The sequence below is a fragment of the Aplidium turbinatum genome, chromosome 7 (genome assembly GCF_918807975.1).
Source record: "Aplidium turbinatum chromosome 7, kaAplTurb1.1, whole genome shotgun sequence".
Lineage (NCBI taxonomy): Eukaryota > Metazoa > Chordata > Ascidiacea > Aplousobranchia > Polyclinidae > Aplidium > Aplidium turbinatum.
Window position 1 is genome coordinate 32,030,468 of NC_137478.1, and position 9,928 is coordinate 32,040,395.

Here is a 9,928-nt window from a genome sequence, read left to right on the forward strand (position 1 = left end):
TTTATTCCAAAACTGCTGAGAAAGTGACAAATTGAACCGATAATCCCTTCTTAATTGGTCACGATCATGTGGTTGCCCAACAGCACAGTATGGGTCTAAGTATGGGGTCAAAAGTGAGGCAGGGGTGATGACAGTAAAATCCCTAGGGTCGTCACTCAAAGGTACCAAAGGGCGTTCGTTCACGATCCGAACGGCACTACCTGTGTACGTAAGCAGTTCAATAAAACTGGGCTTACGTATTGAAGAGTCCAAAATGTGAAAAAATGCAATTTTAAATTGTTTAACCATTGCCTCCCAGGCGCCACCTTGCGCCGGAGCATACGGAGGTATAAATTCCCAGTTTATCTCTCTCTGTCTCAGGGCGTTGTGAAATTCAGCTGATTCTATCAACTCGGGTAACTTCTTAGATGCTGCCTGAAAGGTACTTCCATTATCGGAATAGATAGCATTAACCTGCCCACGTAAATCTGTAAACCTTGTAAAGGCAAGTAAAAAATCACTCAGCGACAATGACGTAACCAGCTCAACATGAATAGCGCGAGATGCCATACATGTGAATAAGAGTCCCCAAGCTTTTTTGTGACTCCTACCTTCAACAAAGGTCAATGGTCCAAGATAGTCCAAGCCGCAATCAAAAAAGGGTTTCCTATGGGCAGTTGTGCGAGACAAAGGTAAATCAGACATGAGCTGCCTTATAGGCCGAGCTTTCTCAATCGCACATACACCACAATCATTAAGATACCTCTTCACGGAAGCATTACCATTAGCGATCCAAAACTTCTGTCGCGTAGACAACAAAGTGTGCTGTACTCCACAGTGCGCATTTCGATTATGATGCGACAGTACAACAAGCCTAGTGAAGGGGTGCTTCGAAGGCAAAACAATCGGATGCTTTGCTTCTAGAGAAATCTCGGGAGAATTACTTAAGCGCCCTTCAATGCGGATTACACCAGCATCATCTACACAAGGTCTGTACTTTTTAAGTGAACGCAATCCTTTCAAGCGTTCCTTCTCACGTTGCGAAGCGCCAACACTACCCCGCTTTATCACTTCCTTAAGTGCATCCGGCGATCGTTTGGTCATTAAATGTAACACATCGCCATACACGCTTTTCTGAACAAACTTCACAGTTAAGTCTAAGGCTCTATCAAGATAAGAGGCGTCCAGTTTTGGCTTCATAAAGCTACGCTTTTTCGTTTTACAGCACAAAAATTCAACAAAAGCAACCAAATAAGCAATTCTCTTTTTCATAACATACAAAGAAGGTGCGGCCTCGATCAATCTGTGAAGGCCACCCTGTCCAACGTCAAGCGACCCCTCTTCGTCACGAAGATATAGGCTATGGACAGGTACTGGAGTGGGGTTTTCTACAGATGGAATTTCTTCACACTGATAGAGAAGACTAGAACCATTTAACCACAACTCTCGAAACTCTTTCTTTGTAATAAGATTTGGCCTTGTGCCAACATCAGCTGGGTTCATATCGGTAGGGCAAAAACGCCAATCCTGGGCTCCAGACAACAATAAAATATGCTCAACTCGACGCGTAATAAACTTATTCAAACGTAAATCAGGGTTCTTAACCCACTGCAACACAGTCCGAGAATCACACCAAAAATACTTACTTCAGTCGGGCATCTTCAATGCCTCGTAGGCCTGCTTCACGAGTCTTGCTGTATTTAAAGCGGCAACAAGCTCTTTCCTAGCTATCGGCCAAGAAAACTGATTTTTTACAACAATGGTAGATTTACCCAGAACGAAAGACACACTCGGAACTCCGTTAACCAGTCTACGTAAGTAAACAACAGAAGAGAAAGCTTGATTCGAAGCATCACTAAACCCATGCAATTGATATGAAACAATATCATCAGGACTGCACACACCAGAGTTTGCAAAATACCATCTCGGTAACGAAAAATCCTTAAGCAGGTCCAAAGAGCGAAGCCACGACTCCCACTCTTTAACAAAGCTATCAGGGACCTCGGTGTCCCAATCAAACTTGTCTATCGCCAATTGCTGAAGTATAAGGCGTGCTTTTAGAAAAAATGGCGCTCCAAAGCCTAGCGGATCAAAATTTTGTCCAAGCTGACTGAGCATACTTCGGCGCGTGTGTTTAGCTAAGGGCTTTAAGGAACATGCGATACGCATCTCGTCAGACTCGGTTTGCCACACACAACCCAATGTCTTCGCTGATGGCAAAGTCATATTTTCAGTCTGAAAGTCAATGTCACGAATCAAAGGTGAAAGCATCTCATTATCCAAATTTGACAAGACAATCATAGACTCCTTGTTAGCACTCCACTTAACAAGTTTAAACCCACGGCTATCAAACAAAGCAATTGATTCATGAGTGATTTGCTGAGCTTCCTCTAAGCTATCAGCCGAAAATATAAAATCATCCATGTACATATTATTTGCAATATTGCAGAGAGTCAATTCACCAGCACTGCTGGGATTCTGCTCGATCATTTTCTTTATAGCCAAGCAAGCGATATACGGGCTACTCTTTATTCCCCAAGGGTGTACACAAAAACGAAATGGTACCATCCTACCATTTTCAAGGTCATCATCTTCAAACCACAATATACGAAACAAATCCCTTTGCGACTCCGGTAACTTTATTTGAAAGAAGCATTTAGTCACATCAGCCATGAGACCAAATCTACCAAGCCGAAATCTAGCCAAGACATCTACCAGAGGGTTTAACAAGTCAGGACCCGAAAAGATTACATCATTAACACAAGTTCCTCGAAATTCAGACTTGCCATCGTAAACAATGCGCTTTTTTAATTGTGACGTCACAAAGTATGGTAAATACCATTCAAATCCCTTGACATTTCCTGCTTCACCCGCGCGCTCAATATAGCCATTAGATTTAAGATCTTTCATGGTGTCAGTAAGGAAATCACGAAGTTCAGGTTGTTTTAAAGCTTTCTTTCTTAAAGCAGCAGCTCTATCTGACGCCAACACAAAATTGTTAGGTAGATCAATATCTTCCTTCAACGGAACAGGTATCTCAAATCGACCATCTTTCAACTCAATATTCGGTTCGACAAGTTCTCTAGCCAAAATATCATTGCGAGACAATTCACAGGTTTCATTTTGCAAAGTCAAATCCTGAATGACTTTATTCAGGTCTGCTATTTCCATATCACGAGACTCAATTTTACGCTGAAAGCCAGAGATGACATCCGACTCTGAAGACGTCTGCACTCTGCACACTTTAGCAACGCTTTCAACTAAGGGTGACTTACCACCACAAGCCAACCAACCGAGAGGAGTGAGCAAAGCATGCGGTTCACTGCGATTTTCACCAACACGTTCTTCTTTTGCCCACATCAAATAAGCGTTGTCATTGCCAATCAGTACATCTACAGTACTACAATCATTCAAATGAAACATATTCACGTCATGAAAATGACGGAAACCACTTAAATCTTGTTTATGAGGTAAAGTTTTAACATCGTCAGCCCAAGCTGGGTTAACCACCGAGGTTATATCACAAAACAGTTCATCAGTCTCTAACGACTGGATGTTGAGTTTAACAAGGTCAGCACAAGTAGGTTTCTGACCAGCCAGAGTATCCATTTTAAACGACGCTTTATCATACGGTTTAAGGCCAAGTTCGCACACCAAGTCACTCGAAACAAAGGTCAACTGCGAACCAGGATCATGCTGACAATACACCAACTTCGATTTGCCAGTCATTGGATTCAAAACACGAGCAGCAGTAACGCGGTTAAAGGCTGCTTTAACATTTCCAATCTTAACATTACGCACAGGAACTCTGGCACCAGCCTCATCTTTACCGACCAAATCCAGAGAATCACGTGACGTCACATAAAAATCATGCAGAAGAAAATAGTGTTTCCTATCGTTGGTAGGTCCACACTTACGACAGTTATTTGCATGATTACAGTCTCTAACCATATGCTGGCGCAAACAATTCAAGCATTTGCCAGCTTTCACAATGACATCTCTCCGATCTTTAGGTGTCAAGCGCAAAAATTCTTTACAATTAGACAAAAAATGATATTCAACTTGACCACGTGACGAACAACAAAAACACGCCGGTATGTCACTATGTCTGGCCACACCGCCGCGCGGTGCGCCAACAGCAGTCGAGTACTGCGAACTCCCTGAAATCACATTATCATGGGGTTTTACCGACGTCTGCCTAACCGGACATGAAGGCAATTTTCCTTTGCCAAACTTTTTAAAATGCTGCGACTCACCAGAATCGCCCATTAGCATAATGCTAAAATCAGTCGATTTGCGCGTTTCCTCCCGTACTACAAAATCAAACAAACTCTGAAAAGTAGGTTCCTCAGTGCTACCATACTGATCACCTAAAAAGTCAAGATAACGCTGCTTAGCGTCAAACGGGAGTCGTTTAGCCAAATCCAAAACAAAACGTCCTTCTAATTTATCACGCTGACCATAAGCTTTCGCGTAAAGCAAACACTGCGACAATTCATCTTTAAACTCTTTCAAATCACTGGAAGAGATAGAAGTCAATTTGCTACCATAGCGATACTTTCTAATTTCTGGTTCTGCGAAAAGACCTCCACGAACTCCAAAACGTTGGGACAAGCGAGATAACGACATTTCTATCCTGTCTTCCTCTGACAAGCCAGGAGTGTCGGAAACCAAATTAGCAATCGTTTGTGCAGCTGTTCTAACACAAGCTGCTTGCAACAAAGTCAAACGAGTTCCCTTAAAGGGCGAAGCTGCCATCAAGGCCATAACACGATTTTTAAAGAAGACAAATGGCATATTATTACCATCGTAACCAATCAAGGCCGCCTTATCGAAGAACGTCCTACTATTTTGGTATTCAAAAAAGCAATCCTGCTGTTGAGAACTCGATTTAGCGGGAGAAGACAAGCTATATCCCTTAAGGGGCTGAGTGGGCTCAGTCACATGCACAGCCTGATCACGATCCTCAAACACGTTAAAATCAGGAGACACGATACGCCTCTCACAACCACCTAAATTACGTGTAGCTGGGCGATCAGCAACTAGCGGCGCAGAAAACTTTGAAGGGGGCAAAGCATTACTGCTAATGGCGGCCCCGTGACCTGTACGCTCTGGGGGAGGAGTTCGGTTGTAATTTGCAGACCTTGGCTCTACAGCCTTCGGAAGACCCTTAGCCGCGGCCCCGAGACCTCCTGAAACAGCTGGAAAACATGTGGATTGTACAGGTCCACTTACGGATTGAACAGGCGTGTGGAAAAGGTTAGGTAAATTAAACTGTGATTGATGTTCACTTCTGGAATGCCTAGAAGAGCCCTTCCTAGAGCTACGCCGGGAGCCCAACTCAGAACGATATTCAGCTAAAACTACCTCTTTACGTTGTTCGGCCCTCAACTGAGCGTCTTTGAGTGCGAACTCAGCAGCTCTAGCTTCGGCTCTCGCGGCGGCCTCAGCAGCTCTCGCTTCGGCCTCAGCAGCTCTCGCGTCGGCCTCAGCTCTCGCGGCAGCCTCAGCTCGTATGGCCTCAGCTCGTATGGCTTCAGCTCTTGCGATGGCCTCAGCAGCTCTTGCTTCGGCCTCAGCTTGGATCTGGAGCTCCTCTCGTCTTAACTGTAGGTTAATTTGTGCAACTATCCGTGACGAGCTCTCAGACTTCCTAGTGCTTACATTTGAGGCGCTATCCTCAGGATGTATGTCAGCATCCAACCTATCTGACAACTCACTTTCTTTTTGTTCGAAGTTATTTTTTAACGAGTTAAATTCGGGATCTACCCTATCACGAAGTTCTGCCAAGATTGCAGAGTTAACAATTTTACTCAAAAGAGCATGGAAATGCCTTAATTCCTCTTCTAAAGTAGATAAGTTAGATCTAAAAATTAACAGTTCCTGCTTATCACTCAAAGAACCTAGGGCCACAGAAAGTTTCCCAATTTGAGTCAAAATATCCCGTCTAAGATGCCGGGCCTCTCGAACTGACTTAGCCTCATCGTTAATGGGTCCCTCCCCAGAATGGCCTGCCCGACCGCAAAGAACATCATCAGGCTTAAACTCAGTCGAGTCGACGGCGGTCGAGTCCCTGTCACCACCGAGTGTAGACATATTAAATGTTAGAGCTAAATTTAACAATTAAAAAATTAAGTTACACAAACACACAAATTACAGTAGTTATAAAAAACTTAACTGCAAAGACCGTAAAAAATACAAAAAAGAATTTAAATGCACGATACCGTAGCTGTACGAGTATGTGAAGTCCAAACGTCCACAAAACTTGCTTGGATTCTTCCACTTGAATCTTCAAGCACAGATGGATTGCCTTTAATCTTCTTTCTTGCCAATGAATGTCAAAGTTATTTTTTCTTCTGTACCAAACTGAGAAGAAATGTCTTTACTTTTTAGCTTAAAGTTCTTCAGTTGCCTACCGAGAAGAAATGTCTTTAATTTTCTTTGCTTCTTTAGACTACCAACCAACAAGATCGTCTTTTATTTTTTTGCTTCTAAGTGCTTCTGTGCCAAACACTAGACAGAGAATCGTCTTTTATTTTTTTATGTGCTTCAAATGCTTCTTGGCCTACCAGCTAACAAAAACGTCTTTTATTTTTTATGGTGACAGCGGTAAACCATAATTTCTTCGTGGGAAAATTGTAACTTAAAGTTCCCGGATCCTTTCGTCTGCATATAATGACCGAAGAAACACACACTTGAACTTCTTTTCAAACAGTGTATTCCTGTAAAATTAGCCCGAGGCTACCGAAAACGAGGGGGTGCAACGCCTACACCACTTAAACTGTCACTACACAACAGATTACTTGGATAAAAGACGGAACCTTTGTCCAGCTAGCAAGCACTAAGCCAACAGTTAAAAGTGCGGCCAACTTTCAAACAATCATTTTACGAATGACCAGAATAGATATCAATATCTCAAATTCACGTAGAAAGTAACTGTGACGCAATAAATGAAAGACAATTATGAAGTCATTCCAACAGGTGTTTAAGCTGATGTAATATTTCCTGTTTAAACAGGCCCAAACAGGTCTTATGAACGATGGTGCAATTTTGGCACATGCTTTAGGAATTTCCATGACGTAATATTCAGTAGACTTTAACGGTTTTTATATGACGTTTGATTTGGTGAAAATTGTCGGGAACAGATGTTTACAATAAAATTATGTCATCCAGTGATTTTGTTTGGTTGAGTTAAAAATACAACAAACTGCTTGTTTACATCAGGTGACGTAACATCAACAAAAATGTTCAACAATCAACAAAAGTAAGTTTGTTTCTTAAAACTTATTTAGTTTTATGAAATAATTTCAATAAAAATCTAAATCAAGTTATTTGTTAAAAGTGTTGCCAGATTAGATAAATATTTTTTGTAACTTCGATTTGAGTAACCATGGAAAGGTATAACAATATAAAGTAACCATCGATATGAGCCACATTGTAGGTGAACTCAGTTCATTTGTATACAGTGTTGCCAGATTAAATTGATTTATTAAAATCAGAGACCTGCAAGCGTTAGGCCCTACTTCTTAATTCCCATTATCAGGGTTGCTAGTTTCGTTTGAACTAATTTACTGATTAAAGTTTGGGTGAGGGTAACATTATGATTCGATAGCAGAAGTAGCGCGCTGCTACCAAGAGGTGCACCTAAATACTTGTCAGGGTTGCCAGTGTCATTCGGACTAGTTTGGCCGCTTATGGTGAGTTTAACCATTATGATCCGATACCCTTTCAAAATGTTTGCCAATCCCTAAAAGTGCCGACAATGCTTGACAAGTTTTTCAGAGTTGCCAGTTCTGCAATTTTTACCTCAAAATTTGGCCGACATTTAATAGATAAATACTATTTGGACTTGAATACATCCTGCAACACTGATAATGGGTATTTAGAAGTAGTAGGCTACCCTCATAGACAGCTATTTTTCTTAAATGTGTAACAAAAAATAATAATAATCTAATCACAATTTCTGTAACAAAATACATATCGTAGACTAAACTCGCCAACAGAATCAAACAATTTGCGGTTCGTTAGCCTGGCTATAAAGTGAAACGACACAAGTAACAAAGAACAGTTTTGCCTCGCAAAGTATACATATGGAAAAGAGCATCTAGGAATGAAAAAAAGGCACGACAGTTGGATGCTTTTTTGCATCTTAGTTTGCAAGACAAAACTACACTAACGAGAGCTCGAATATTACACCAGATAAAGGACGTTGTGGGTGAGCCACTGGTTAAAGATGGATACGATCTAAGTTGACTTTGATGGCAATCACATTTAACTCAACAAGGATCCACGTTTGAAAGATGTTATTGGTTTGATTTTAAATCTTTATCCTCGGACTGACAGAGTTGGTTATTCTTGATAGTTTCGCAAACTTGTAGAGGCTTCTGACGCAAAACCGGTTACCGAGATTGACAGAGTAAAGCTTCTGATTGTTGCTTAATATTCCATCCACTACGTGCCGCTAAATGAGAAACAGTTCCGAAATGCAGTGCTCAAGCACACACATCCAGAGCCGAACCAGCGCTGCTTGATCTTCAGTATGGCGGGCAACCACTGATCTAACGGGGTGTTAATTATTTGATGTTATTTTATAATAAATTGATGTTATCTGTAAATTGTTCATTACATGGTTGGCTTGTGTGACGACGACAAAGTATCAACGACAGACGACGTTGTATCAACCTAAACTTCAATGCTGCCGATAACGAAGTTTCAATGTGCTGTTAGCAAAGGATTGTGACAACCAGCTTAGATGCCGAGTGGTTATCGCCTTTGGCTCTAATGCTGGTAGATCTGAGATCGATTCCAGGTCGAGTCAAACCGAAGACTTTGAAAACTGTAGCCCACCAATTGTGTTCTTGTATAACGCAGTGAGAATAAGTCGCGTAATAATCAGTGGCGCCGGCAGGGGGGGGGGCAGGCGGGGCAGCTGCCCCCCCAATGTTTTGGGCAGCATTTTTTTTTTTTTTATTAATACATAATATATTGTTTTTTAATATTTGGATCCCAACCTAAGTAAGTAAGTCAACTCAAGTTGCAAGGGGGGGGGGGGGGGGGAGAGGTAAAAGCTCTCTCTTTAAAAAAAAGTATGGAAAACCTTGATGACTAAATTGTACAGTAGATTAAAAGATTTTCTACAGAAGCAAAGATATAGACTTTTTAAAGTTTTAACTAACGTCACATTGATGTAGAAAAATAACAACCTGTTAAAATTTTGACACCTCACACTCCCATGACTTCTTCCGCGCGCATTTTGGCATTGGTTGCTTGCAGTGATTCTTTCACTTAAACAAAACGTTTTGTTTCAGCAGTTTTGAGTTGTTCGATTCTTAAGTTGTAAAGGAGACTGAATTTCTCCAATATTTATTATTTATGTTTCTTCTTTAATCTCAGCAGAGTATAAAACTTGTAAAAGTTTTTCATCCATACGACGTCATGAATGAAACTATATCTCAAATCAGCCTAATGACGTGACATCATCTAAACATTTTACCGAATAATAAATTAACAAATTTGATCGTCAAAAGTGGTTTGGTGGTGGTAAATATTACGTAATGAAAAAAATGTGATAAGGTTGGAAAACATTACGTCATGTATTTTCAATACAAATATAAAGTTTAAAATTTATTTTTTTGTTCATAGTCGTAATCCACCTTCAAAGCGGTACTACAAAGAACAATTTTCGATAAGGGGGGCATCAAGAATAAGTCGACATGACTTTTAACCCTTAGAAGGTTGGGCTCCTGGAGTCTTGCTCAGTTTGGGGGGGGGCTGTCAATTCTTCTTATGCTTTAGGAGTGATATTTCTGTTATTTTGGCATGGTTTCAAAATTTGGGATTCACTTTGTAAAATTATTCACGCTGAGCATATCCGAAAATTAAAACTATGTGAATTTTAGAACTGCTCATATACGTTAAAATGTTGAGGTCACTTATGAGTGTAATTTGT